A 5,750-nucleotide genomic window follows, 5' to 3' on the forward strand; every position below is an offset into this window, starting at 1 on the left:
ATGAATGAAGTGAAATGAGACAACATGCCCCGAGTAGACATTATCACATGATCATATGACAGATTCAAATGTTATCTGATCTAATCAAAAAATATACAAAAGACAAAATAAAATATTTTGTCAATAAAATAAAATTATTAACTTTTTCATATAAAATAATGGCAATTTTAATCATTAAAAATACGGAGAATTTGTTCCTCATAGATGAACAGTTCAAAATGATATGTGATGCAGAATTAACAATCGAAGAGCTTGATTCTGCTGTTATGTGTTTGTCATTGGATAAATCACCTGGCCCAGATGGTATTACGTCTAATTTTTAGCGCCATTTTTGGAACTTATTAAGGGAATTTATTTTTGCAGCTTTTCAGGAAATCACTAAAACCGTGGTTTTGCCTAATTCAATGAGACAAGGCCTAATCACGCTTATTCACAAACCAGGAAAAGACTCTAGATTGTTGGACAATTTACGACCTATACCTTTACTAAACAATGACTATAAATTACTAACCCAAATATATAATAATTGCTTAAAACTTGGTTTATCAAAAATGATTGGGGAGACACAAACTGGATTCATTAGAGGCCGTTCTATAACAATATTCGACTGGTTTTGGACTTGCTGGAGTATAATCAAGAAACAGAGGATGATGGGGTTATTTTATTTTTAGATTTCTATAAAGCCTTTCATATGTTAGAACATTCATTTATTTTTAAATGTTTGAAAATGTATGGGTTTGGTTAACATTTTTGTAATGTTATTCAGTTATTCTACACAAATACCAATAGTTCAGTGGCCCTACCAACAGAATCAGGGTATCTTCCGTCCATTTCATTTCCTATTTGAAATGAAATAAGCAGAAACGAGAAACGGCGCCTTTATTCGTTTTTTCGTTTTTTCCAAAAAACGAAAAAACGAGATTTCGGCTTGATTTTTCGTTTTTTAGTTCACAGACAAAAAACGAATTATGACTTCAAAATTCGTTTTGCACATGTGGACGGTCATGAGGCGCCCCTGTCAGGCGATTGGTCAAGAAAATCTGAGCATGTGACGTCATCGGTAGTTCCCCAGGTTTATTCAACAAAATAATAGTCGGGGGTTGAAAAATGGCGGCGTGAAGTTGACAGTGTGAGTGAATCAGTCCGTGGACAATTGTGCTTAAACTTGTAATTTAGAATGCATCTCATTTAATACCACATTTATTTCTACTCGAAATCACTTTTTGATTATTTAGGGGTCTGTTTTGTTATGTTTTATTTTATTTTTGGGATGTTCGTTGTCGTGAATTAGGCCTACATTCGAGTTACGTGCTCGAACCGTTAGAAGAACTTTTTGAATTATGACAAAAGGAAAAAAACGTAGATCCAAGCTAATGGATTCATCTTTAGATCTCGGTGCAAATGTTACTGTGGACTTTGACTCGTGCTCGGGTTCAGTTGTTCCTCTACCTGAAACTCCGATTAAGGAACCATTGCACAAAAAAGGCAGGAATGATGATGATGAAGATATGCATTCCCCTTTAGCCGTGATGATAATAACATCTCTCAAGTCCGTCATCAATGAAAGAGCCGACATCCTTGATAAAGGCATTGAAGAGGTAAAGATATCAGTCGAATTTCTGGCTGAAGAAATTAAAGATGTAAAGAGGAATGTGGAGCGAGTTGATAAGCGGGTGACTGAAATTCGAATCAGTGAATTGGAGAATAAAGTACAGGATCTCTCCAGATATAAGAGGAGATGGAATCTGCGCCTCCATGGTTTACCCGAACAACCAGGAGAAGACATCAGGCAGAAAGTTCTGGATATATGCGAGGCTGTTGTCCCAGCTTTTGCTGGTAAGTCTCACGAGTTAATCGATGTGGTGCACCGTTTGGGAAGAGTGAGGATCGACGGCACTCTGCCCCCTGGTCCAAAAAAAACTCGCGGAATTATTCTTCAGTTCACAATGCGTCATTTTCGGGATGCTCTCTGGAAAGCCGCAAAGAACTCTCCTTATCTTGCTACGCACCACTTGCGTTTCGCAGAAGACTTGACCCCCGAGGATCGCGTGCAGCGTAATAAACTTTGGCCACTTGTTGAGAGAGCCCGGCAGCAAGGGAAACGTGCTTATTTCGTTGGTCCAAAGGCGTACGTTGATGGCAAAGAACTTCATTTGCAAGACATGGAGGTCGTTGAATGATTTGAATTAGCTGCTAGTTGGTGTTACTAGCGGTATGGTTCTCTCTTTTTGTCATGGTTTTTGAAGTAACAGTTCTCAATTTTCTAAATGCTTACTGAAAGATAACAGACTGCATTTCTCTCTCTCTCTCTCTCTCTCTCTCTCTCTCTCTCTCTCTCATATGACCACAACCGTTTATTTACAAGTAATTGTTTATTTACAGAATGCTGTGGACTGACTCACTTGTTACAGTTTTGGTGTTAGTGTCACGGGTGACAGAAGAATGCTTGGAAAAGCGGAACCCTTTTTCCATGTTCCCCGAGGGGATTATTTTGGTGTAACACCTTACTCCGGTTCCGGGTGTAGCCGAGGCATTGCCCGCCTTGATTACCGCTGATGCACGGCAGGTGTGAGAGAGAGGAGCGGCGTTTGTACAGGCTTTTCGCTTCACAAGAGGAGGATAAAGGAGCCGTTCAGGAGAGAAGAGTGGGGATGGTTGGGTTCAGTCGGTGAAGACGGTTGCTGGTGGTGTAATTGCTGGTCGGTGTTCCTTTGACTAGTTGTTCGGCTGGGTCTCTGTCGTCGCGTCTGGGGGTAGAAGATCTCCTGTTTGGGCGCTTACATTGAATGCGGTAATCCTGGGAATTCGTGTAAGTGAAGAACTGCCATTGGAGTCTGTCGTTTAGAGCTGTTTGTGGAATACTACTGGATTGAACTGCTGCTTGGATCTGTGCTGGAAGAGGAAGAGAGAAAGATAAGTGAATTAATTACATCATTGAATCAAATGTAAAGCTTGAAGAAAAGACTGTGAATGTGAAATTTACTATTGAGGAGGACGTCTGTTTCAGATATACTGGAGAAGAACTGAGAGTTGAATATTCCCAATGAAATGCATGGATGAAGCGAGGCTTCTGATCAGCCCTACTGTGTGAGTGATTTGCAGTTGTTTGCCTTACCTGATGCACGCCGAATTAATGCTGTGGATTTGTAGTGAACACGAGTGCTGTGTGCTATGCTGAGAAAAGTCTCCCAACGCCTGCTTTCATTCTTGTGAAATGATCTACTTGTCTCCATCCAAATTCCAGAACGAAACAACTGAACTGGTGAAGTAATGCTTTGTATTATCTTCTCTTCCACTGAGTATTGTTGTGGAGTATTCCTCATTGAAGGCTCTTGTTAATCCTCTCTTTTTCTCTGAAATTACAAGTCTCGGGAAAAAAACGTATGGCTGCGGAAAAGTCCGAACTATTATACCTACTGACTGAGCTCTGAAGAGGTACAACCTCGCTGGTAAAGCCGCCTATTGAGTCTCTCGCGAATGTCTGGTGAAAGTGTTTGATGCTGGGAGAAGGATCCTGAAGACTGCAGCAACGCTGTGAAGTGAGTTTTAAAGTCACAATTTCCCCTTCATGTCATGATAAGAGAATCTGCTGTTGAGAGAAGAAACATTACTTGTTACTTACCGTCTGAGTCCTGCAGATGTGCAGCAACGCTGTGAAGTGAGTTTTAAAGTCACAATTTCCCCTTCATGTCATGATAAGAGAATCTGCTGTTGAGAGAAGAAACATTACCTGTTACTTACCGTCTGAGTCCTGCAGATGTGCAGCAACGCTGTGAAGTGAGTTTTAAAGTCACAATTTCCCCTTCATGTCATGCTAAGAGAATCTGCTGTTGAGAGAAGAAACATTACCTGTTACTTACCGTCTGAGTCCTGCAGATGCGCAGCAACGCTGTGAAGTGAGTTTTAAAGTCACAATTCTCCTTTCATGTCCTGATAAGAGAATCTGCTGTTGAGAGAAGAAACATTACCTGTTACTTACCGTCTGAGTCCTGCAGATGCGCAGCAACGCTGTGAAGTGAGTTTTAAAGTCACAATTCTCCTTTCATGTCCTGATAAGAGGATCTGCTGTTGAGAGAGGAAACATTACCTGTTCCTTACCGTCTGAGTCCTGCAGATGTGCAGCAACGCTGTGAAGTGAGTTTTAAAGTCACAATTTCCCCTTCATGTCATGATAAGAGAATCTGCTGTTGAGAGAAGAAACATTACCTGTTACTTACCGTCTGAGTCCTGCAGATGCGCAGCAACGCTGTGAAGTGAGTTTTAAAGTCACAATTCTCCTTTCATGTCCTGATAAGAGAATCTGCTGTTGAGAGAGGAAACATTACCTTTTACTTACCGTCTGAGTCCTGCAGATGCGCAGCAACGCTGTGAAGTGAGTTTTAAAGTCACAATTTCCCCTTCATGTCATGATAAGAGAATCTGCTGTTGAGAGAAGAAACATTACCTGTTACTTACCGTCTGAGTCCTGCAGATGTGCAGCAACGTTGTGAAGTAAGCTTTTAGAGTCACTGTCCCACCATTGTGCCCGACGACGTATCTGATACTGAGAAGAATACATTACCTGTTACTTACCGTCTGAGTCCTGCAGATGTGCAGCAACGTTGTGAAGTAAGCTTTTAGAGTCACTGTCCCACCATTGTGCCCGACAACGTATCTGATACTGAGGAGAATACATTACCTGTTACTTACTGTCTGAGTCTTGCAGATGTGCAGCAACGCTGTGAAGTAAGCTTTTAGAGTCACTATTGCACTATTGTGTCCCGAAGACCGTGAAGAATCGACCCAGCGGCTACTCCGGTCAAATAGCCCTAGAAGAAAAGAGTTGCTTATTCTTTTCCCAAGTTGATTGTTATTCAATAAAGATTGTTACTTTGAACTCAATTACTTGCCTCCTCTTTTGTCCATTTGTTGCGTGCCTGTGGTGTCAGCTGCTCACGGTGGTGTCTGGAGTCAGGGGCGGCTGGTCATCCGAGTCCGCCCCGGCCTGCACCGGTGACATTAGGCTGTTGTTCTAATGTTTCCTAAATTTTCTGTTTGCTCAATTAACGCACGAGGGTTACGTAACGATGTCAAACGTAAAGCTATTTTTCTGTATGCTAAATCTCTTAGCTCTGATTTTTGTTTTATACAGGAGTCTCATGCAAACTCAAGCGATTTTAAGTTTTGGAAATCACAATGGGGTGATGAGTTGTTTTCTTCATATGGTTCTAATCTTTCAGCAGGAGTCATAACGTTAAAGCACAAGTTTAAGGGTAAAATAATAGTCAATTTCTGATCCTGAAGGTCACTTTCTTTTTTTATTAGTTACCTTAAATGATTGTATCTTTGTCCTCGGTAACATTTATGGATTTAACACGGCAAAAAATAACTTGAATCTGTTTAATTTGTATAGAAACACACTTAGACTATTTTAAATCGAAATATTCTAATTTGCTTATTATTTTGGGTGGAGACTTTAACCAAACTATGAACAGCTCTTTAGATAGATCACCACCTAGAATTTCTAATGGATCATCAGATCTCTGTAAATTGATTTCCCGTTTTGGTCTGACAGACATTTGGAGGGAAAAACATCCGCATGCTTCACAATTTACCTGGGGCCTGTACCATGAAGGTAGCTGAACAAACTCGGGGTTACAGGATAAGTTTTGAGTTGACAAAACCAAACCGATGCAATCAGGCTTTATTGGTACCATGATGCAGCTCATCAACTTTCTCTGTCAACTCAGGCTTTGATCCTCAAGCTATGA

The 5,750-nt window shown here is 40.8% G+C and overlaps 1 long non-coding RNA gene across 1 annotated transcript; it reads left to right on the forward strand.

Moving 5' to 3' along the window:
* Positions 1-2,302: 2,302 nt before the first annotated feature.
* Positions 2,303-4,881, forward strand: LOC311089077. The gene is made up of 2 exons (XR_014607629.1): positions 2,303-3,262; positions 3,367-4,881. It is a non-coding gene; the product is annotated as an uncharacterized lncRNA (long non-coding RNA).
* The last annotated feature ends 869 nt before the right edge of the window (positions 4,882-5,750 follow it).

Source organism: Abramis brama (genome assembly GCF_963993115.1).
Source record: "Abramis brama genome assembly, chromosome: 9".
In the NCBI taxonomy this organism is placed as follows: Eukaryota; Metazoa; Chordata; class Actinopteri; order Cypriniformes; family Leuciscidae; genus Abramis; species Abramis brama.